Source organism: Amblyomma mixtum, chromosome 3 (assembly GCF_055824585.1).
Source record: "Amblyomma mixtum isolate Tamu chromosome 3, ASM5582458v1, whole genome shotgun sequence".
NCBI lineage: Eukaryota > Metazoa > Arthropoda > Arachnida > Ixodida > Ixodidae > Amblyomma > Amblyomma mixtum.
The window spans coordinates 240,650,608-240,675,376 of NC_143014.1; the positions used below are offsets into that span (position 1 = coordinate 240,650,608).

At 47.9% G+C, this 24,769-nt stretch overlaps 1 protein-coding gene and 1 long non-coding RNA gene across 3 annotated transcripts in view; one reads left to right on the top strand and one right to left on the bottom strand.

The window, feature by feature from the left end:
• The window catches only part of LOC149354149 (uncharacterized), a 29,501-nt gene extending 10,281 nt beyond the window's left edge, over positions 1-19,220 (bottom strand). Inside the window, exon 1 of the long non-coding RNA XR_016291194.1 lies at positions 19,163-19,220. This is a non-coding gene — a long non-coding RNA (uncharacterized LOC149354149). The remainder of the gene's footprint in view (positions 1-19,162) is intronic.
• The window catches only part of LOC149354150 (uncharacterized), a 110,420-nt gene continuing 87,634 nt past the window's right edge, over positions 1,984-24,769 (top strand). The window contains exon 1 of one of the 2 annotated variants that reach the window (XM_089583089.1): positions 1,984-2,105. The gene's annotated coding sequence lies outside the window, so the exon portion shown is untranslated. The remainder of the gene's footprint in view (positions 2,106-24,769) is intronic. The other variant, XM_089583088.1, reaches the window with a different exon arrangement.

Consider the following 24,769-nt stretch of genomic DNA (forward strand, 5'->3'; position numbering starts at 1 on the left):
ATGAAGGGTAGCATTTATTGCGGAAGCATATGCCCAACTAAACACGAGCTAATGAATAGCGAACCTATGTTTATCAGTTATATATATATATATATATATATATATATATATATATATATATATATATATATATATATCAGAAGTAATTTCTTCGTAGCTGATTGACCAATATAAGATTAAAGTCACCAGAAATCGAAAAACATAACAGTATTTAATTCCCGACGTTTCTGCTGAAGTACCTGCCTTTTTCGAGTGTACAACAGTATTCGAAACAGCAGCTTTTAAATCGCGCGCGAGGCACATGAATAGTGTAAAGCACCAATGCAAACTATATGGAGGGGAGGGGGAGGATGAAAAAAGACCAGAAAGCTTTCTTGTCTCTTTTCATCCTCCCCCTGCTCATTGTTTGCATTAGTGCTTTACGGTATTCATGTACCTCGCGCTGCTGTACCGAACACTGTAGCAGACTCGAAAAAGGCTGGTCCTCCAGCCGAAACGTCGTGAATTAAATCGTGTTATAATTTTCATTTTCTGGTGACTTGATGTTTTATGTATATAAAGTGATTTCTTGGCAGCTGATTGATCAATATAAGATAAAGTCACCAGAAATTGAAAAACTTAACAGGACTTAGGTTTTTGTAGTTATGTTTTGCAGCTTCTGGTGACTTTTTCTTATATATATATTGCCAAGCAGGAGGCTGTCTGTTATGAAGTATGTTTCGTTCTTAAGAGACCTATTCCCTTCTGTCATTTGGGAACACGGATGGATATCAAGATGCATAAAGCAATGCAAAAAATGAGTTCATGCAGAACAATGAAATGAATAGATTCCCGCTGTGCATGGTTCGTTGGAAAGTGATGGGGACAGCTAAAAAAACGATCGGCATATATTACTATCGGTGTACGCTGCCGCCGTCGGCTGCTATGGACCGTCCTACGAAGGCTGCGTCGAAGTCAGACAACTTCGCTATGAGGTCGATAGCTTTACTGAAAATGCAGTTCGAAAGCTGTGCGACAAGAAAAACCGAGAAATTACTGCCGAGACAGGCAGAGTTATTTCGTACAGCATCTGCTTTTATTCGTTTTTACAGTTTGCTGAACATTTTTAGGAAATGTTCTTGCACTGTCCTGCTAGAGCCTCAATAATGCTACCAGTCGTCTCCTCACTCTTAATTCTTAGCCTTTTTCCAAATTTGCCAAACGACCAAGTCAGTTTTAAAATGCAGCACGTAAGGGCTTAAAGTTCAGTTACTCACTCTGAAATATGTACTGAATGCAAAATGCTCCCCTGAAAAAGCTTTAATTCAAAACCGCTTGCGAGCTTCATTTTGTGAGAGAGAAACCCTTTAATGAAAAAACAGAGAATTTAGTCGACTTTTAAAAATCGCTGGCGTGCTACTCTGCATGGGGAAGGGAATTTTTGAGAGAAAGGAGGAAGGAGAGCGGTGCGGATAGGTCCCTTAGTCTTTGTTAGCCCTTTCATTTCTTTCATCTTTCATTTCGGGAAACGTGACTATAAGCAGTTTCTGGCCGTCGCCACCAGCAACTGAAGAACACATCATTGAAGCGCACGTTGTAACGAGTGAAGTGTTAGCACTCAGCGCCGCATCCAAGTGTCGCACAATGGTTATATCACTTGTACTTCGCTCTTACGTGAGCACACAGGAAAAATAGGACAGTAGAACCTGCGGCTCCACGAAAACGAAAAGCACAGAAAACGAAATGTCAACGCAGGGCGTAGCAGCGCCCAACCTGACTACAAGGTGACAGCGAGCGGGAAACTCGTCAGGCCAGTTGGGGACTGCCAGGCACGCTCTCGGGGGCATCTGCCAGAACGCCGGGCAGCTAGCGTAACGTAGCGTGCATGTATAGGAGCTAGTGGACCGGCCTTGTCAATTCAAGGTTTGGGCCTGGTAGGCGCAGCGCGGATATGGAGAGGCGCAATCTGTGAGAAGCCGGAGGCGGAAGACGTTCGGGTGGTGGCTTGCGTGCGCGATAGGGCCCAAGTTCTGCGTCGGGACGCGCGGCTCCTCGGCCCATATCCGCCGCCAACGAGCCAGCGCCCGGACGACTACCGCCCGCTCCGAAGCCGTTGTCTCGAGCCTGTATGTGGAGGCTGTACATCAGCCTTTGTTTTCTTGATTATATCTAAAGCTGCAAACTTGAGCCTCTTGTGTATAACTTGTGTATAGCCCCATAATTCTTTAAGTTTACATTCTCTGTTTCCCTCGTCCTTATAGCTTTTCTTTCTTTCGAACTTTCTAAATTAATTTCGCTTCTTCTATGTGCCTTGCCTTGTTTTCTTTGCTCCTGCTAAGATTTCAATGTGTTGTTTGTAAATGTCGCTTCTTCCAGTTTCCTTCGCCGTAGCCGACGCGCCGACACACGTTCACCCCACATGTGCCAGCAGGCCTTCAAAAAATTAGTATTGTCCAGCGCACGCTTTGAGAGCAATAGGAATTGGCGATGTGCACGAAATCGACGTCATGCTGCGGCGGCGAAGCGAACTAGTCTGAGAAGTATCGGCGTCCGGAACCGCGTTGTTTGCTCCGTTGCCTAATTCGTCGGCACATTCAGACGTTGTTTTCAGAGTTGTGTTGTAAAATATATATCTTGGGAGCGCTATTACAAGGATGTATGCATGCTAAAGAGATAGAGGAACCGCTGAGAGCCAGTACGTGATTTTTTTGGAGCCAGCAATACAGAGATCTATACAGCATACGAGCAGGAGGATCCCAGCTGCAGTGAAACTATCTCACGACCATGACAGCACAGTTCTAATCAGGCGCCTATAGTCTGCATATCTAATAAAAAGATAATCTTACTTGACTAGAAGGACTTGTGTAAATACGAGGGGCTATATATTGAAAAACAAAAAGAAAAGATCGCCGAGCACACGGCTAATGGGCATACTTCAAGCTTGAAGAGTTTTGTGCTATACTGTCGCTGCACTCCAGGCCTTATTATGACGTGCAAGTTTGGTGACATGGTGCTTTCTCATCGACGGAGGGGTGTGATATATCATTCGCATTCTGCATAATTCCGATTATCTTTGCACTTCGATTGCACAGAGCATTCGCTGTCACTGGAATCAGTCAGAAAGATGGGCGGATTACAAGAATAGAATATAACTGACCGAAAAATAACGGCATAATAGCGACTTTGCATTCGTTAAGTGTCTTCCATTCACTGCATACGAACAAACTAAGGACACAAGGCGGGGTTAATTGCTCCTAGAAGACAGCGCATGGAAGAAAGCGACCTCGTCTCGCTTTCCACCTGTTCACACGTTCAGAAATCAGCGCTCATGTAATGCAGCATATCGTTAATAAATTTATGAGCATACAAAAACGCGAAGGGCGCACCTTTGTCCCTAAAAACCCAAGCGGCAATGACTGTGAAACTGTTCAAGCTTGTTCTGTGAGAAGAAGCATAGAAATTGACAATCGCTGAGTCTTGATTATCTGACTTCTTCATTGTTTCTTCATTGTTTCTCATTTATTCATTTACACCCTCGAGAAAAAAGACTCACACACACCAGGTTTCACCCATCGCCAAACAAGGGCAAGCTTGTCATGAAATTTTGAAACAAGCATGGTTTTCCTTACGCTGACCACAGGAACAGTCCTCCGTAACGCCACCTTACTGGATCAGACGAGGAAGCGGCCCCTGTGCGTCTATGGCCGCGCGAGCAGTATTTATTGCTCTTAACAGCGGCGGTAGCGCCGCCACGTGGTCCTCTCCGAAAGTAGCACACTGATGTCAATCCATCATGCGGTTTAGGCAGATGTCGTTCCCCGCATACCAAACCAGACACCGCAACTCTTAGAACGATTAATTCGAGCTCCTAGCACTGAACTGATGTCTTCCGTTAAACAAATAACCTCATCGATGCGCGGCTTATCAGAGCTGAATATTTTGCGGGCTATCAGCAGGTGTCACCAGTGCCCTGCATCCTATGAAGTATCGGTTGCGGTAGAACCATCTGAGGATGTCATAATTTCCCAGTGCTAGCTTTCATGTTGTCCCCTCAGAATGCACGTAATAATTGCTACGCTCAGCTATCTGGCTTATAAATTCCTGGCATAATGCGTCATTTAGCTTCACATGCGGCCAGCGGAGGAGCAGCGTCGAGAATACACTTCCGACTAAGCCTTCAGAAGTACGCAAATACGCATGAAACCACAGAATGAACCACAGGCTGGGACACGCGCAATGGTGACAGGTTACACCGTTGTTCTAGGTCGTGCAGATTTCCATCTCAATGAGACAACGGACCCAGTAGGCGGTTCAAGTACTCTTAACCTTACCAGGACTCATATTTTATATTCCTTATGGCCTACCATCACCTCCCATATCAACTACACGTGCTGCCCTATGTCTTATAAGAAGTGAAGTGTTTCTTCATGTGCGTCCCATATGGCCTCATATGTGTTACATATGAGTTCATATGGGACACATATGAATTCATATGGGACACATATGAGTTAATATGGGCCACATGTGGGACTTTTTCAATAGGGAGGGCATCTGTGGCCAAAGAGCGCCATGGCACAGCGTATGTACTTTCTTCTACTCAAGGTGGGCTCAAAGACCCATTTCCCAAGCATTTAACCCTAAATAAGCCGAGCACCAGACCAGGGGAAAGCTTGAACCCACTGCATCACCCGTGGGCACTTGGCGGCACTGGGGATCGAACCCTGAACTACCGAGGGCGCCGGGCTCTTCCGTACGTGCACAATTTCACGACAGCGCTGTCACGACTGCGTTTTCCATGTTGCACTTCCTATAGCTATGGCTATTAGGGCTAAATATTGGAAGGGTGGGTGGGGGGGGGGGGGGGGGCAAAATTGAAGTCAGTATAACGCTTGACCGTCAGTGTACAGGTATAAAAAAGTTGCTGTTTGCTACTGATGGCGAAGCATAATAAACTAGAGCCGCATCTCAGTATAAGAGACGGGCGAGAGCTACGTATGAGCCATGAGTCTCCGCGATCGGGCATCAAGGCAGGGTTTGCTGACCATGCCTAAGCCTTGCCACGTCGTCCACTCTGGGAAGCCATCCATGTTTGAGCATTATGAACGTCGCTACCCAAACGGACCACGTCGCGGCATTGAACCCTGCATCCCGCGCACACCGATCGCGGAGCACGGTACGCGGCGTCAGTGTGCGTCCTCTTTTCGGAGAAATCGTCGAAAAAAATACAGTGTGCCCATTCGAACTTGGTGCCAATTATTCGAAAAACATTCGATAACTTCAGAAAATATTCGATTTATTTCGAATAATTTTGTATATGCACTATTTGATTCGTTCAACGAATTGAACAGGAAGGTATTCGATTCGCAGTTCAAAATTTTCGAATATTCGCACACTGCAAAACATGCGAAGGCTGGGCCTTGTTGGCTGTACACCATACATGCAATGCGCTATATACTCTATTGGCGACCACGAAACAAATAGCACGAAGGCGAAATCAAGAAAAAGGTGCGGCCCGTCGTCCTCCCCTATATATATGGTGTTTCCCACGGCCTAAAGAAAATCGCAGGTAGACACGATGTACCAGTCGTCTTCACAGCATCAAAAATTTTTACGTTTGTTTGCTTACGTTAACAGTGAAGGTGGAGCCGTCAGAGCTCCCACCAGTACCATCAAGCACCAGAAGCACTTCGTCGAGTGTGGCAACGAAGTTGTACACTTCATCCCACTGGCATGCGGAATGGGCGATGTTGGTCAAACATGTAGATGTGTGAGCAAAAGGTTGTGGGAGCATGAAAACAAGTGCGGTCTAATTGATCGCCCAGGCAAGCTGGCAACGCATTGCAACCCTTGCAAAGATTATAGGCCTCTGTTTGATAGAACCTCAATCAGAGTTCATGCCAAAAAAAAAAACGGAAAGAGAAAGATAAATCATTGATTAGATCTCCTGGTCCCGAGAAATGTGTAAGCAACATTTCACTGTCATTGTCAGATAACAAACTGGAACTGCTGACGCTGTCGCGGTGATATTTTAAGGCGTGGGACACATCCTATGCTGGATGTTTTCCGTCGTCAGTGTTTGGCTTCTTTGGGTTGGCTTTTTTATCGTCTTCCTTTCACCCCTTTTGCCTTTTAGCATTCTCAGTTTTCACAATTCACATTCTGGTTCTAACAGCGTAACACATGTTTTTTCTGCACAAAAAAAAAAAGAAAACCTTCAACACAAATAACCAGTTGTCAGTCCGTGCTTTGTGTGTCATTTGTTTCGTGGTCATCAGTAAAGTGCATAGCACGTTGCATGTACGATTCGCACACCCCTAGAACTTGCTTCTGGTTTGGTTTACGGGGCTTTAAAGGTGCACTAAAGGGAAATCTGAGCTCGTCTTTTTACCGCAGGAACCCGATCTACACGTTCCGAGCATTCTTAGAAGCTCCGAATTATTGTCCTGTGCGGCCGATTTCACTCATTTAAATCGGATTAAACGGCCCGGCTCCCACCTTTTTTTGAACTCGCCGTTGACGGTACGAGGAGTCAACCAACTTTTCAGCCAGTTCCTTCGTGGCTTGCCGCTCTGCCATCGGCGGAGTGATACGTAGCGATCAGCGAAAGCAAAGAGTCCAACGCATATTTTTATTTCCATGCGCCTAATTTGCAACTGTTTTATCTCTGAATAGGCCTATTTATTCATGGAAACCTAAAAGAAACAAAATATAAGCGAAAGCGAAGCCGCCACGCGACTGCCTGAAAGGCACTCCACGCGTTAGTTGACTCCGCACAAGACAATAATTCGAAGTTTCAAAGGATGCTCGGAACGTGCAGATCGAGTTCGCGCGGTAAAAAGTTGAGTTCAGAATACTCTCTAGCGTACCTTTAACGTCCCAAAACGACTCACGCTATCAGGGATGCCGTAGTGGAGGAGAACTTGCTTCTCTTCTGTCCTGAGTTTCAGCTTGGCGACACTCGGCTCTTTGATCTCTCATGCGGGACGCACCGGCTCTGTTCAGGACAGATCGGAAAGAATTCCTTTCTGCTATGTCGGTCATCTCTAAACTATATCCTCCAATGGCGAAAATAGATGTGCTGGTTTTTTCTACGCCTTTTCTGGTCTTTGTGTGATATCTACGGTAGTGGAACAAAACAAATCAGTGTACTTTTTGGCGCAGTTTATCAACTTTAAGTTTTAAGTGTCGTACGTGAATTGACTTGCTACGGGTTGTTAAGCAATGAGTGTAGTTTGAAATTTACACATTGGATAACAAACCTTCATAAATTCTTGCATCACCATCTAATAGACAAAAATGCCCCAGATGCTGACACATGGAAAGACTTTGGTTCGCTGGAGATCACTGCTAATTTATTCTATAATAAGCCATATTTTTACGACCACTTCAGCTCACGGAGCATTCTAAACTGTGAACGAATAAGGATGAATATTTCTAAGAAAAAGAGCTGAATGTTTAGAATCAGGGGACGCACAAATACAGACGATAGAAGGCAGAATAATTTCGCGTCTACAAAAACAGCAATTGCAAATTACAAACCCCCAATTTAATTGAAAATAAACGCTACAAAAACTCTATTTGTATAGGTACCTTTGAAGTTGGGCCAGTTGGGCCCGAAAAAAGTTTGTGCAATGCACCGTGATTGCTAAATGCGCGGTGAAGAGTAGACGTCGAATGGAGCAGGCGCAGCACGTACACAAGCTTTGCATTTTAACCAGCTTGGTAGAATGTGTGTTCAAAGCTGACGCTTGGTCCAAAGAGCGCAGCGGACTTTTTGGAACCTTTTGCAAATTCACGCCCGGAGGGAACCGGACACGAGACGCCAGACTGGGGTCTCTGGTACCCGCGCTTTTATCGGTCGGTGTCTGGCGCAGTGTTTTTAACCAGCAACCTCTATCATCCGACAAGGGCGTCCGAGCTCTATATTGGAACAAGGGCGGTATTGAACAAGAAACAATATCCACAGGTGACCTACGTGCTGAGTAAAGCAGTAATCGTTAGACAGGAGGCAACGTTCTTCCTACGCCAGAAATAATGCCCGTACACGTGTTTCAGGGAAGCCCGGCACTAATTTTTAAAAATAGGCTTTTCGAGGTAAAATTATGGCGTTTTTGGCGAAGTACCACCATGTTCGCGGACGTCATAAAAGAAGTGAAGCATATTGACTAGTAAATTGGATAACGAAATTCCAATAGTTAAATTCTTAACTGATGCAGGTAGACAATTGGTTGCAATTAGAGATTTGCAGCTGACCATTAGAAATCCATATCTGTTTTTAGAATTTCGATAACACTAAAACCCCCGGTGCTGTGGTTCAACAAATTTTGGCTATTTGTCTAGCCGTTAGAAAATCGCGTGCCGGCAGTATGCGTACAGCAACGTCCACCAAATCGAGTCGCTCCGCGGTGCACGTGATACGTGACCTTCTCTGAGTCGCCCGCGCTGCTCTGCCCGCCGCTGCTCTCTTCACAGTACCGCTCCTCCCTGCTCCTGCCGAAGGGGCTGTTCGCTGGAGGGCATCGATGTGCGCCAAACGCGGGCGCGCGGCTTTCGAATTGCGCGAGAATCGGCCAAAATTTGTTGAACCACAGCGTCGAGGGTAACCGCGTTTTCGAAATTTTATAAAATGATATAGTTATCACTAATGGCCAGCTGCCAACCTCTAATTGCCACCAGTTGCATATCAGTGAAAGTTGATATGTTAACCATTTTCTGCTACTTAATCAGGTTACGCATAACGTGATTCACCGCTTTCTTGACGTCATCCAGCACTGGTATTACAATGCCGCAAATGCCAACGTTTTATCTCGAAAGGCCTGTTCTTAAAAAATTAGTAGCGGGCTTCCCTAAAACACCTGGTATATACGCAGTCTATACGTGCGCGCTGCGCTTTATATATCAACTTAGCAACGGCAGCGGCTGTCTCGCCTTCTCCTTTCGAGCGTAAAGGTGAGCACTAAAGTTTTCAGGAGATTAAATTACAAAACAAAGCTTATTTCGTCGGTTGTATATACACGCAGACAAGAACTGAAAGGCGCTCTTAACACTTCCGTGCGCGACACGCGTCAGAGCAGCAAGGAAATTCAGTTTTATCGTGTTTTCGGCAACGTTTCTGGGCACCCGTACCTTCGGATTGTTCACTAGCGCTGCCCTATAACAGCATAGGCGGGCATACTCGGTGCTGTGATAGGGGCCTTGCAGTGAACTTTCCCGCGCTGGGAAGCGAAGGGAAGAAGCTTTGGACACTATGCATACAGCCATGAACAAAAATTTGTGGGATGCGGATTCGGAGGCAAAAAAAAGTATTTGCGCACCTCGCTGATAAGTCAGCTAGCATTTTTCCAGAGGTTGAAGAGCAATTTTCTCCCAGTGCTGCAATGCTTCTTGTTGAACTCCTTGGCTCGACCGCACAGAAATCAATTTCTTTCCGCGAACCCACGTCCCGCAAATTCTTGTCCATGATTGTATCGACTGTTGCGGAAATATACGCGCCCCGTAAAATGATTCTTTCAGCTAAACGGGCGCATTGTTCGAGCTCAAATTTCGCACAGAAATGGCATTTGGTCGGCAGAATTGTTTAATACCACGTTTGCTTGGGGCACTTACCTGATTCGAACAGAATAAGTCGGATATTCACATCGTCTGCGGCGACGACGAAGGAAATTAAGCCGCTCTGTCAGCGATCGCACTGGTGGCGCCATCTCGTTTGTTCGCCGCGAAGTTTAAGCAAATGTGGGGGATGTTTGCGGGAAGTTTGAAGGCTCTCCTTCAAATGTTTTTTAATTGGTCACAAAAAACGCAGTTTGGCAAAAACTGCGCGAAATTCGCAACGTTTCGAATGCCTTTAGCAATAAATCTTTTCGAGCTTCGAGTGTCGTCTGCTTTCGTCTGTTCGCTACCGACTGCAGCTTCTGAGTCTGTGCTTTCAGTCTTGCCTTCTTTCTTAAAGTACGGAAGCTTACTACCGACAAATGAGACCGTACACTGACGAAGAGAAGGCCATGGCCGTGTCATGGATGTGCGCATCCAATTCCATGCGCTTCGTGCGTAAGAAGTTTCGTGCGGAGTTCCATCGTCGACCGCCGCATCGAGAATCTCTGAAAAGGTGGGTCGACAAGTTTCTGTCAACTGGAACTGTCGGAAGAACGAAAAGATGCGATGTTGGAAGCTCCAGGAGTTTTATTGCTGATGCAATTGAGGGCGCTTTCGACTCAAACCCACGGCTTTCCTGCCGACGCGCAGGTTTGCTATTCGGCACCACAGCGTCAACAGTGAGCCGACACCTTAGGAAGAAAGGGCTGCGTCCTTTCAAAGTTCGCGTGCTCCAAGAGCTTACCGCCCAGGACCTGGCACAACGATTGGAGTTCTGTCGCGCAGAACAGAGAAGAATTGCTGCAGACCCTGGACATCTGCAGTTCATACTGTTCACTGATGAATCTATTTTCCATCTTGACGGCGCAGTGAACAGGCAAAATACGCGCCAGTGGTCCCGGGAAAACCCCAGGTTTTCAACAACACGTCCTGTTCACTCTCCAGGTGTGGCAGTTTGGTGCGGGATTTGGAGAGAAGGGGTCGTAGGACCATTTTTTTTCAGTGATACTGTCACTGCCGACTCTTACCTGTCGCTGCTGCAGAACGATGTTCTGCCTGAACTGAACGAAAGACACATGCAGCAAGAGGTGTGCATTTTCCAGCACGACGGTGCCCCAGCGCACTGCGCCTCAAAGGTTCGGCGTTTTTTGGATGAGAATTTCACGCGCAAGTGGATGGGCCGCGGGTCCGAAAACATGCCCTGGCCTCCGAGGTCACCTGATCTCACCCCGTGCGATTTTTTTGTTTGGGGCTTCATAAAATCGCTTGTATACAGCGCCGGCACACTGACGAGCATCGCTGCGCTCAAGGCCCGCATTGAGGACGCGTTTGACCAGATCACTGATGAAATGCGGGCAAACGTGTTCAGAAACTATGAAGAGCGCCTGGAGAGGTGCATCCAAGCCAACGGCGGCCACTTTGACGTCTGAGCTGCACAGGATCTCAAGAACAAGTCGCGAAACGGCCCTTATCAGGGCCACCAAAATCCTGCCTGGTGGGAGCTAACGCACCGCCGCTACTCCTTACCCGATCCTCTGCAAATAAAGGAGAACCAAATGGTATCTACACAGATAGCATAATGCAAAAATGCTTTCAGGAGGGTGTCAGAGCGCTCATAGCGTTTATTCTGTGGCAGTGTACGACATCAAACCGCACCGGTAGCGAACAGACGAAAGCAGACGACACTCGAAGCTCGAAAAGATTTATTGCTAAAGGCATTCGAAACGTTGCGAATTTCGCGCAGTTTTTGCCAAACTGCGTTTTTTGTGACCAATTAAAAAACATTTGAAAGAGAGCCTTCAAACTTCCCGCAAACATCCCCCACATTTGCTTAAACTTCGCGGCGAACAAACGAGATGGCGCCACCAGTGCGATCGCTGACAGAGCGGCTTAATTTCCTTCGTCGTCGCCGCAGACGATGTGAATATCCGACTTATTCTGTTCGAATCAGGTAGGTACCCCAAGCAAACGTGGTATTAAACAATTCTGCCGACCAAATGCCATTTCTGTGCGAAATGTGAGCTCGAACAATGAGCCCGTTTAGCTGAAAGAATCATTTTACGGGGCGCGTATATTTCCGCAACACGCGATACTTAAAGCAGTTTTGCGACGCCACCCACTATCGCATATCTCGGGGCACGAGCGTCCGCCTCTGCCAAGGTCACAATTAGCGCAACTGCGTCACTGGGCACATTGATATGGAGCAATATCAAACATACGCGTCGTGCCTATATATAGTGTGAAATGTCTCCTTGTTGCCGCCACCCCAGCGGCTGTGGTCGGAAGCTTCTAGCGGTACAATTAAGCATCAGCACCCCCACCTCGGCATTGCAGGTTACCTGTATACTGCAGGCTCAGCTATATCTATCTAAATATTTGTGAAAAATCACTAACACACACTTTACGTTTGTACATCTATTTTGTTATTTCCCGTTCCTTTTAAAGAGTGTTTGTTTGGTTCTGGTTTATGGGGTTTAGCGTCCCAAAGCGGCCCAGACTATGAGAGACGCCGTAGTGAAGGACTCAGTAAATTTCGACCACCTGGGGTTCTTTAACGTGCACTGACATCGCAAAGCACATGGGCCCCTAGAATTTCGCCTCCATCAATCGCGGCCGGGATCGAGCCCGCGTCTTTCGAACCAGTAGCCGAGCACCATAACCACTGAGCCACCGTGGCGGCTATTTGAAAGAGTGATAGCCGGATTTTTTCTGAACGCAACAGCGCACTATAAATCTCATTCAGCTTGGCTGGGTAAGTGCTGGAAGCGTGAAATTATAGTAGCTCTTTCTGCATAATCTGGGCCACCATATGCGTTTATAGTACTGCAACAACACACAGTCCATTCCTCAGATCACTCACGGCGAGAATGAGAACCACTGCAATGCGATTGGGCCAACATGTTCAGGCAGCACAGGCTGTTTAGACAGTTTTCGAGCCGCTGCAGTAACGCAACTAGTCCGTGTATTCATTTATTAGTGCCCTATGGAGGGCCACATTTGGTCAGCAGCGTTGCTTGTTTGGCTTGTTGGTGCATGGTTGTTAGAAAAACTGTTGCACAGCAGAAGACGGTTGAGGGATACAGAAACAGAGACGAACTGCACTGGCGCTCTCGCATCTCCGTTTCCGTGTCTTTCGTCTTCTGCTGTGCTACAGCTGGTTTTCTAACCACGTTTGCTATTTTCACGGGGCATTAACAGCGGTCGTACAGTCGGCCACGCAGAAACTCGACTCGCGTCTGAAGCAAACGGAACACTTTCGTGGTCTAATGAAGCCTGCAAAGGAGTTTCTCGATATTCGGAGCCCTGGTGAGCTAGCGCACAAATTTGGCGCGAAAATGCTCAGACATTAACGCAGAATGCCTCTTAAATTCCACAAGGTCGCGAATCAACGCAGCTTCACCGAAGAACCGCGATCTCTTTTTTTTTTTCTGGCGAATCTTGTACACCCAAAGACACCAGTTTCCGGTCTATGGTCCAGCACCGAGGGATTCCTAATAGCACAATTTTTGGTGTTTTACTACTGCCGATTATTTTCGCAAATGTTTTCGCAATCGTTATCACGGCAAGGTCATTCCATCTGGCAGCGCTCTCATGCCGGCGTCTATATCTCGTTGTTGCTTCATGTTCTAGCGGTTGCACGCAACCCCTGGTGGTCTTTGTTATCACTGACTCATTCCAGGTTATCTTGTCGATGGCTGCACCAGTTTAGGCTGTGCATATCGCGTCGATTTTAAGCGTTTTGTCTAGGGCAGAAGACACTCAGTTCCGTCTTGGAAGCGGCGACTCATGAACTCTGAATTGTTGCCAGGCGCGTGGCGTTTTCATCCTCTGCAGAGCCGCGTTACCGGCGGCGCAACGCCAGTCGCGACGCAAAGCCCAGAATTGGTTTAGGAGCAACATTGTTTTCTTTGCACATACGCGCAGCGAGCACGCTGATTAACATTGAAGTATGTAAAACTGCCTAGTTTTTCAGTTTTACAGAACGCTCTAGTCAGCTTTTTCCGTGATGCGTCGTGATACGATAGGGTCAACGATCATAACAGTAACCCAGTTTGACTACCACGACGTTCAATTTCGTTTTGAATTTTCCTGTGAGATAACTGCTCCTTCCGAAATCACTTTACCTTCATATCACCACTATGTAGCCCAGAAATAACTCCATTTCTACTTTACTACCTTAGCGTAATAAGGCTGGGTTTGACGGACTGGACCACAGGCGCAAATTGGTTGGTAAACTGGTTTTTGAGCAAAGGAAATGGCGCAGTATCTGTCTCACATATCTCGGTAGACACCTGAATCGCGCCGTAAGGGAAGGGAGGAAGGAAGGTGGGAGTGAACGAAGAAAGAGAGAAAGAGGTGCCGTAGTGGAGGTCTCCGGAATAATTTCGACCACCTGGGGATCGTTAATGTGCACTGACATCGCACAGCCCACGGGCGCCTTTTGCGTTCCGCCTCCATCAAAACGCGGCTGCCGCGATCGAATTCGAACCCGGGTACTGAGACTCGGTAGACGGGCGCCTTAACCACTGAGCCACCGCGGCGGCGCAGGCACAGATCATTCGTGGTCTGTGGTCACTTCAGTCATTTAATATCGCTGGCTAACGCTTTGATACACTTGGCGTGTAGAGAAATTAGCGAGATATTGCGCTATGCGAGCCCCATTTCATAAAGGCAGACTGTAATGAAAACACATATCTAGAACATGCACGTGCAGTGTTATGCTATTGCTCCTTTCAACCGCAGCCGTGACCGCAGCAGAAAGAGACACAGCTTGCACTTAAAGCTTCTCATGCGATCGCATCCTGACAAGCTAAAAAATATGCGCTGATGCTGATGTACTGTGCGCGAGAAGCCTTTTTTTTTTGTTGGTGTTCTTTGCAATGGCATATTTGTCAAGCGTCAATCGGGCCTATAAGATTGGTTGGTTGGTTTATGGGGTTTAACGTCGCAAAGCGACTCAGACTATGAGGGACGCCGTAGTGGAGGGCTCCGGAAATTTCGACCACCTGGGGTTCTTTAACGTGTACTGTGTAACCTTTTGAAAAAGTGCTTTTACCCCGCGGTCCGCATGTACTATCAGGGATAGAAGTTCCCAGTACGCGGGCGCGCTCTCAAAAGCACTTATCGCTGGCGGCGGTATGTTTTTTGTCGGCGTGTTCATTCCGGCTAGAAGGGGCGGTCGTCCGAGAATGTCCCCGGAACGGCGTACCGATCGTTCAGCTTTACAGGCGCGAAGCAACGATCCGGCAGCCCGCAGCAGCGAGCTGCTCATAAAACCCAAAAAGAAATGCAGATTGCCTACGTCAGCTTGTCAACTCATCGTGTGGGCTGCTTCTTGCACCATATCTAAGAGCAGACATTTCCAGGCAAGCACCCATTGGCACGCGAAATGGATGCTCCTTTCTCAGACCGCTGGGTGACTGGTGGTGCAGCGATGCACTTGATCCAGCGGCGGCGTTTCCTGGGTACTTCTGTCCCCGAAGTAGGTGGGACGGAGTTCAAAAGTGTAGTACCTGGTGCGACAGAAATTCTGCCCGTAAAAGTGAAAGTAATCACCTTAAAGGCCGATCACGCGTTTTTGGCTTTTCTTGGCAGTGTGGAGGCACACCCCATCATGCTTGCGGGCCGTTTGCTTAAAACGCACTACACCAGCCATGTTCGCCAGTGTTCTCGTTTAGTGCGCAGTGCCTGTTTGAAATGCGGAGGCGCCATTCTGAAAATTTATGTTGTTCTTAAAATTTGAGTCCTGCGCGGCGGCAAGCGCTACGGGGCGAGCCATATTATATAAAAGCCGTTGGCCCGCATCGGCAAGCGGTCGCATGTTTCCTTTCGTATTGCTTTCGGTGTAAACCTGTTGGGATACATTCAGCCGCTCCATACACCATTTTACCTGGGCGCTGCCACCTTTAGCCATCTTGCACACGCAGCGCCGTCTAAGATCGGGGCAATATCATCGCCATGCTGGAATGTGGGATCACGCAGTGGTGCATTCGCATGTGGGTCAACGGCGGCTATTTTCTTTCTAGTGTGCTTTAATTTCGGTGCTGCAGAGTTCATGAAACTTGGAAAAAAAGAAAGAAAAAAAACCACCTAGGCGCAAATAATTTCACAAGGACAAAAAGAGACGAGGAGACAACGGACAGGCGCCTGTCCGCTGTCTCTTTGTCTCTTTATCCGGCGCCTGTCCGTTGTCTCCTCGTCCTTTTTTGTCCTTGTGAAATTATCTGCGCCTAGGTGTTTTTTTTTTCAGTTTCAGGATGCAATACCAACTAGCCCGTCAACATGCCTTGCAGAGCGCATGAAGGGAAAAATTATTGCTTCAGGCGGAGTCGAGCTCGCTGAGATGTCATGCTCAGAACTTCGGTTAGCAACGAAGCTGCAAAAGCTCGACGAGTCGCAGCAGTACGCTGGCTGTGCCTGTGATTAGCATTGTAGGTTAGTCGACTCGTTATAAGGGCTTTTGCTTTGAATGGTTTCTTAGATCGCTATATTCCGATTGCGAAGAAAAAGCGCGAAAATCCTGCGGCGCCTTTAGAGATGGACATTCGCTCTGCTCTGGGTCATCCGTTTCTGTTCGAATGTGTGCGCGCGTATACTTGCGCAGACTCTTCGCACTCCCACCACCAGTGCATACGTCCGGGGAATTATACTTACTCTTCAGAATTCGCTTTTCTATTTCACACCAATCATAGCTGCTGCTGGATAGATCGCGGCCGATCCATTTCTAGCGGTACCATGCATGCGCAGATTCTGTTACTTTATCCGCCGTCAGGCTAGACCGTGATCGTAGGACTCAATTCTTTTGGATAAAAGCAGTTATTGTAGAAAGTTGCGTGAAAACCCAAAAGGCACATTTATTGTGGCTTCGCCGTGTTGCATTGGCGAGTTTAGACTGCAAAAATCGCGTCTCGATTAAGACCTGTGTTACAACAAGTACAACAAGCCAACGTTCGTTGACCGGCCAAAGGTACTTGCTTTTCGTGCTTTTGTCGACACATAAGCATTCCTGGGGATGCGTCACCGTCCAACTTTCACGTCGGTAAAAGTAGTTCAAGATATACTTTGTTTGCTTAAAAACATAAAAATCTCAAACATAATTGAAACAGTTACTCCCCTTTCGTTCGTACCCAAAATGAAAAACTGGCGTTGTGTTTATGCCAGCCCCTTTTGCACCGACGAAGTTTTCCGAGCAGACGCGAGATGACAAAGAGAGCGAGAAGTCTTTCCTGTTAACGTTTGCAACCCAAAGCCGTCGCTGCTCTTCGTCCGCAAGAAATCGATGCAGCTGAAAAATCCTGCAACAACAGTGCCGGCCTGCGCGGCTGGCCGCGAGCTTAACATTTTTCTATTTCTAACTTTTTTCGCTTTCGGTAGTTGTTGGATCCGAAGACGACGCATTGGTTCCCAGTGGATCTCGAGCCCACTGTCATAGCGCTAAATCCACGAAAGAGCAGAAACGTGACAAAAATGTGCCAAGCGCCAGACTAGGACACTGAAAACATGGCGCGGGCACCACTGATCGCACAGGCCAAACAGCCAAAGGGGAGGAAGGCAGTCGGCCGTCGGCGCACTTCCGAAGAACTGGGTGCGAGGGTAAGACGGAAAAGGGTGTATATAGCGTGCAGCGATAAGCCTTGGCCACTGCATCCATGCCCGTTTACTTTCTTTGGTGGCTACACACTTCATTAAAAAATCTGCCTGAGCAAATATTGAGTCGCATGTGTATGAGCATTCCGGCGAGGCGGGTCAACACTGCAAGCGCCATGAGCCTTTACAGTGAGCTCGGCGGGGTCGATCTACCAAATTAGATGCATCTTAGGTCTACTGCGGCAGCGCGCCGATACACGTAGATAACCGAACTATAACGCCGAATCAAGCTTTTGATGAACTAAAGGCCGTTAACCACACTGCTGACGGATCACCATGCAAGCTGGCCTCATGAACTCCAAGCCATTGTTGGCGTGAAGTCCAGACAGTGGCCAGAACAGCAGGTAGGCTGCTTGGTTTTACATTCTGAAGCTAAGAGCACAGAATATAGGCGGGCACGGGAGACGAAGGCGCACGTCTACATTCTGCGCTGTTAACCTTGGACAATGGCGTGATGGTTCAAGAAATGAGAGCGTATCGACCCTCTTGTCAGGCAGCCCAGGAAACGCGGCGGTCGTGAGCCTTACGCACTGAGCCGTGTTTCCTCCCGTTGGACACGTTCGATCATCAAGAATAAAAACAGCAACGAACAACACCGGGCTTTTCATTCATCTGCTATTAATTAAATAAAAGAAGAAAACCGCCCTCAGTCGAAATCCGGTCACTGCAAAGGCGGTGCGAATTCTAAGCGAACTTGAGAACAATTAGGACCAACTGGACAAACCCAGACTCATGTCAACTCAAATTTAGGCTCACTCACCCACTTGGGCTTAAACTGAAACTCCAAAGAACTGATGCTCACCTGGGCTCACTCCGACTCAGAATCTTGTGCCTTGAGCCCAAGTTAAGGGACTAATGAGTGAATCGCCGGCTCTCCTACAACGGAGATCCGCACAATTTGGCCGAAGCCGAAGGTTAGTCCTGAAGTATAAGCTTAGTTTATAATGACACCGTTCCCGCTTAGAATTCTTGAACAATTCGTCCTCGCCCTGCCCACTGCTAGTCATCCTATAGTTAGCTTAGTTTGTAGATCGACGTCCCTAGACAGGCGGCGGCCGCAGTTCAAACACTGGACAAACTAGGAAGCTCTAAAAACTAAAACTGGGAAGTTTTAGAAAGCTGTATAGCATTCCTTTGTAGCCTTATGGCTATGCTCAAGGGGATGCGAATGAGTAGTTACACCTTTGTTGAAGTCGAAGCTTCATAGATTCCTTCGTATAATCGACCGGTTGCTAGGGGTAAACAAGGAGAAGACCAATACTGACACGCGATAGTCACATGACGACACATTGACACTTTTCCTTTATGTATATTTGCTTCTGGACGGGGATTCGATCTGGGGAACCACATACGAAGGCAAGGAAACAAGCTTCCCGCTGAGCCCTAGACAGCGCCGATCGGTCGCGGCGCCACAGAGATAGCAAGGTTCAAAAATGCTGACTTTTCTAACCTCTCAAGACATACAGCATGCACCGCCATAATTGATAAAAAAAATTTTGGAGTACTTCCCGGTAGGTTTCCGCATAGAAGCTTGTGAGAGCATAGGAAATGAGTCATACAAATAAATACCTAAAATAAGTAAATGCGAATGAAAATTAGGGTGAAGAACTAAAATTTTTGGTCATTTTTTGTCACTTTAAAGGCGTGTCTCTCCTAAGGACAAGGACCTCTACCACTGGACTCCAATTAAACTTCCTTGCGCCGGCTGCTGCTGCTGTATCCCCACAAAGTCTCTAATCTCATCTCCCCACTTGACCCTCTTGCCGCACCTTGCTACGTTTACCGTCTCTTGGAGTCCACTCCTTTGCAATAAGGAACTATCGACTATCGTATTTTCCCGTATATGGACTGGAAGAAAGATTTTGCACTCTGTTCCGAGTAATACCTAGTTGTGCACGTTGCTGCTGCGATTGAAACTGCACTGACGCCACAAATGCGTAAGTACCTTGTCGTTTTCGAAGTTCCCTCTTCTTGGAGCAGTTCACTGCTATTGCGTTTGAAGTTACATCGCCGTTTCAAGTACTCATCTGTTGGCCGTGTGTGACATTTCTCGTGTTATCGCAGTGGGCGCGGAGCGACGTACTTGATAAGCTTATCGGCAGTCGAGTGCGTGTTCTACCGCCCGTCCCCCCCCCCCCCCCCCCTGACCCGATTTTTGCATTTGCGCCAGAAGCGGGCACCGGCTTAGAGCTTCGTATTACGGTATAGGAGTGCTCATATCACCTGCCGTTAATCAGGCCGTGAATCACCGCTAAAATAATTTATAGAATTGCGCGAAGCCTCATCGCCTTGTGTTTCCCGTAGCGGTCGCCATGTTTTTACAATGGTCGAAGAAGTCAGCCATCTCCTTACCAGCTGCCATTCTTAGACATCCGACAGTGTCTCGGTAGGCGCATTTTTCTAATGTGAAACACGAAAGTGCGTTTTAGGTGTTCCGTAAAACGAAAAATAACCAAAAAAACGTCCAGACTTTTTGCCATCTCCCGGGGCGACGAAGCGACCATGGGATCTGTATCTTATTCCCAAGCCTACCTGGGCCACACCGCAGATCGGACATTCTCAATAGCGTCCCCTATGGACTCAGGGCCCTCAGTCAGGAATCATTCTCATTGTACACTAAATGAACGCAGCACTTTTCAGACACGACTCACTATAACGCCAATGACGACGCCAATAAGTCGGAAAAGGTCCCTCATACTGCTGTCACTATAAAAAAAATAGTAAAAATGCCGAGGAAACTGCGCCAGCCATAATTGTCGGGCAGAACCCGTAACAAACGTGGCACGCATCATACTCCACGTGGAAGCGACGTATCAAACTCATGAAAGGAATTGATCAGTGGGCGACTCGCTGAAGAAACCTGTCATCAGCTAAATTTTCCCTGCGTGGTATTATAAAGACAAGAAATAACTGTCGTAATTACGCATCGCAAGCGCAGGCACGCTCCGTGATAAACTCATACTTCCTCATGACAACATGGCGCGACCACCGCGGCGCAGCTCAGTTGGATGGAGCGCACATAATCTGATGCCTTGAAAGCTTTGGAGACTAGTGAAGATTGACAGAGTGTTGTTAGGACGAGTTGCCCGGTTAAGCAGTACGAGGAAGGGTCTCGCTGCTACTTCCCCCTCGCGCCTTGTGACTGCATTACGAAAAAAACTGCGATGCAACCAGTTTCTCAGAACTCATCACGGGCAGCTAGGGAGACAACGTCCCTGCATGAAGGAAGAGTGTGAAAGAGACGATATGGACAACCCGGACGAGGTGGGCAAAGGTATAAAATAACGGCCGAGATGCGGACCGGTAGCACAACTCCCACATTCTGTAATAAGGGAGTAATTACTCATTGACGTCCACCCGAGTGCAGCCATACGGCCACAAAGGAAAGCTATACAGCTTTCACAGAAACTTTCACAGAAAGTTATTGATCAATTCGCTCTCGCCCTACCATAAGCTTGCCGTCCCGGTTAGCTCAATTGGTAGAGCGACTGCTCCGGTGTAGCGGTGGTCCCGGGTTCGAACCCCGGACCAGGACGAAGTTTCTGTGAAAGCTGTATAGCTTTCCTTTGTGGCCGTATGGCTGCGCTCGAGGGGACGTCAATGAGTAATTACTCCCTTATTACAAATCTACTCCACCTTGGGGGATTCCCCTAAATATTTGGTCCCACATTCTGATGCACAGGTGTCGGCCAGAGTGGACACATCGCGGCATCTCCGGTAGACAAAAGTATAACAGTATGACAGAACGTACCCCTTTACTTCGCATGTCATATTTTCTCATGACTCTCTGAGCGTGCTTTTTCAGCATTTGGGCAATTCCTAACTGTGTTCTGCGGCAGTGAAAGTCCCGCGGATTAAAGGATGATCAAGGTTTCATAGCCAAAGGGCAATAAAATCAAAATATATTTTATCGAGGGAAAGCTCATGGCAACGTGCACTTCCAGATCCTGCTAGCCGGACACCTTATGCATACTGCGAGCCCCAGCTTTGAAGGGTGCCCGAAAAAGAGCAATAATGAGAGGAAACTAATCCAATTGCACTCTAGGCGATTTTTCGTCATTACGAGAATAACGACGACCGTTAGTCTTCGGATACGAAGTGAGTTTAGCAAAAGGGCTAACTATGGGACAAGGCAGCCCTGTGAAGATTTCAAGGACTAAATATTTCGCACTCGGTAACAAGGTCCTCGCCATGATCCTCTCTGTATCGCTCTGCTCCGCTGTAACTAACTTTTGATGGCATGTTTGTTGCTTGTCAAATTGGGGCCTTTTGTAACCGAAGTCCGCGCGAGTACGCAACAGGGGAAAAAAATTAATGGTTAACGTTGTTCGTGAACGAGAGCACCGTCGCTATCCGTGCGGAGGCCAGGACTGCTGCTTCAAGAAAGCCTTAGTGGCACCAGAGCGATCGGCAGCTGAGAATGTTACCGTATGTATACGACGCGTTTCGAGAAGTGTACTGGGTGAGTCTCGTGCTGCGCGTAAAGGATATACACAATTTCATTTCGTGAGTATATGGCATTGTACTGTCTGGCAGCGAAGCGGTGCTATGAAGTAACAGACCGTGCTAGGAAGCAACAGAGCGGCACCGTGGAATGAGTGAGAAAAAATATTTGCAGTCGCAAAGGAATCCTGGAGACGACGCCGCCCGGCGCAGTACCGCCACGCCCGGCAAAAAAAGGACCCGCGGTGGCGGCGGCGAGGAAAGAAGACCGCGCCGGTACACCGCCGGGAGATATCGAATGCATGTTGCCACGATCATGGCAGCGCCGGCTGCGAAGCAGTGCGCTTCGGTGTACACAGGATTCGATGACATTTTGCGCGAGAAGAATGACGTTATAAGCGCGTCGTCTTTGTTTTAAGGCTCAAAAAAGCTTGCTGCGGAAGCGTATGGCAATGAAGCAGCCATACAATGCACGAATAATGTCAATACGTTCGACAAATCACGATTGGGCTACATTTACCTCTTCCATGCTTCATATAATACAACCCGCGCATTCGGAAAGCTCAGTCGCAGTGTTCTAGGGCTAATGTAGATTACAATATTTTATGAAGGCTTTAGCAGGACGGCTTCAGACAATAATTAAAGACATTGTAGACTGCCATCAAACAGGCGGCATTAAGGAACGTTCACTGAGAACAACATACAAGATGCGATGCGTGCCTCACTGCTGTGACGTCACACACCCTTGCGTCGCCGTCGTGCAACTCGACCAATAAAGAAAGCTTTTGACTGTGCCCCGCTTGTTATTTTATTCGCTAACCTCGATCATATCAACGGCGGTTCGGTCATAAGAGAGGGCGTGGCCATGGTTTCCAGAGCTGCTCCATGCAGCTGGTTATCAATAAGTTACTGGGGGCCCCTATTAATGTGCAGCGTTCGGTGCTCCAAGCCGGGCTACCCCATTAGCCTACTTTTGTTCACGCGATAGCGTTAAAGGCCCCGCTCTCCAGAAAATCATGTGTCGCGTTGTCGGCGTCGGCGTTGTGAGCGAAAAAACACGAACATGGCTATGGCGGGTGGTCCCCAGAGAGCAACCTAGAAGGCAGGTGGTCCACTTATGTCACATGACCTTGCGGCGTCATCACAACCTGCCCACCGTGGCAGGTGGCAGTTAAATTAATGATTGGTCGCTCGGGAAGAGCAACATGGGGCTTACCACTGGGAGTACCTGTCATCGCAGGGCAGTTGCGCATCGCTAATCCGCTGAACCACTGCGCCAGGAGGGGTATGAGGACTCGCAGGGATCTGTGAATGTAAAGTAGACAATGATCATCTGCATATATGGGAATTAAACCATTGCGCTTTCGTGCAGTTTATATTGAAACACTCTGTCCGTTGTAAGAAATGACTGTCCATGGGTTTCAGGTGAAGAAAGTATCACAGCAACTTGCGGGGACCGTCACCGGAAGTTTAGTTAACTGGGGAAAGTGCATAGAGTTCTGGCACAGTGAGTGGTCATTAACCTCGTATAATTTTGCCAATTTGACTTGGGTGACCCCTCCTGCGAAGTACCTGGGTGTCCCCTTAGTCTGTTATAAAAAGAATGACAATTTTTGGCGACTTCAGGTGCAAGAAACATGCGAAAAAGCTGAGAAGTGGAAGGGTGCATATTTTTCGCTCGTTGCACGGGCCACCGTGTGTAACCTTGTTCGATGAAACAGCGTGAGGGACGGGGACGTAGACAGAAGAGGACAGACACAGGGCCGATTAAACTTGCATTTGGTCTAGACGTTGACACCATGAAATATGCACCGCTGCTTCTCTTCATCCGGAACTTTGAAATATGTCTCACAAGTGACAGGAGCTCGGGCGCTGACTTCTTCGGCCGAGCCACGAATTTCGGAACAAGGGTCAGTACCTCGGCGACGTCTTTGGGGGAGCTCCAAGTTTTCTGGGTTGTGGGCCTGCCCGCTTACGGTATGAGCATAGTCCTTCAATGCATTGAAGGACTATGGTATGAGTTTGCGGTCGTTCGAGTGTACACAAGTACGTTCTGAGAGGATTCTGGTGTGGACTAGTTGGTTCATGCTTTAAGAAACCGATTCCCACAGCGCAATGTAACGAGGACAAGAAGGAACACGAAACACAGGACGGGAAACACAGCGCCCATCTTGTGTTTCGTGTTCCTTCTTGTCCTCGTTCCGTTGCGCTGTGTGAATCTGTTCCACAAGTACGCCAAGGTCTGCTGCCACAGTAATTCCGCTGTATGGTCCACGATGAGCATAAACTCTCTAGTCGACTCTTGGCAGTTGCGGGATCCAGGTAACTCCGTAGCTGAACAGAAAGCAAATTTCTGTGCAGGCGAGCTAGTCTGCCATTCAGATCTCAAGACCCTGCAGATCCGAGCACCTTGACCCACTGAAGGTTGGAAACTGGCAAACAAGACGAGAACATCTTCTGGGAGCTTCTTGTTTCTGATGCATTTGGACAGCGAGCGTGCTAGGCAGACGGCGGCGGCAGTAAGTGTAACGGTGAAGTGAGGGTCAGTGGACACATATTTAAAAGGACCCGCGGAACAAGAAATGAAGCTTGCAAGTGTTGAGGTGCGGGCTAGTTGGTTGATCATGTTTGATTAAACAAGGTCAAATGATGAAACATGATCATGGCTGTTCTGTCCTCTTCTGTCTGCGTCCTAGTCCCTTGCGCTGTTTCATCAAACAAGATCAACCAAATAGCCCGAACCTTAACACTTGTAAGATTCATTTCTAGTCTTGCGGACCCCTTTCAGTATGTGTCCAGTGACCCTCACTTCACCGTTGCGCTTATTGCCGTCGCCGTCTGCCTAGCACGCTCGCTGTCCTTCTGCATCAGAACCAAGAAGCCCCCAGATGATGTTGTCGTCTTGTTTGCCAGTTTCCAACCTTCAGAGGGTCACGGTGCTCGGATCTGCAGGATCTTGAGATATAAATGGCAAAGACTAGCTCGCCCGCACAGAACGTCGCTTTCTGCTCAGCTACAGAGTTACTTGGATCCCGCAACGGCCAAGCATCGACTACGAGATTTCATGCTCACCGCGGACCGTACAGCGGAATTCTTGTGGCAACAGACC